This window comes from Merops nubicus, unplaced genomic scaffold, assembly GCF_000691845.1.
Source record: "Merops nubicus isolate BGI_N331 unplaced genomic scaffold, ASM69184v1 scaffold29744, whole genome shotgun sequence".
Taxonomy (NCBI): domain Eukaryota; kingdom Metazoa; phylum Chordata; class Aves; order Coraciiformes; family Meropidae; genus Merops; species Merops nubicus.
Genome location: NW_008602734.1, coordinates 5,460 through 5,720, shown reverse-complemented (window position 1 = coordinate 5,720; position 261 = coordinate 5,460).

The window sequence follows — 261 nt, the reverse complement described above, 5'->3', positions numbered from 1 at the left end:
TCCTCAACCCGTTTTTGCAGGAGGGGAAACTGAGGCATGGGGCACCAGCATAGCTCCCCCAAGGGCTGGAAACAAGCCAGAGGAAACTTGCTGCGTGGTGTGGTGCCACCAAGGGCAACATCTGTGACCCCATCTTGCCGTCCCACATCTGTCTGTCTGGAGTGGTGGCACTGGGGGACCCTGGCTTCTGGCAAGCATGTGTCCCCCACGATCAGCCCCTTGTTCCTCATTCACGGCTGAGCAGGCAGGGGAGCCATGAGG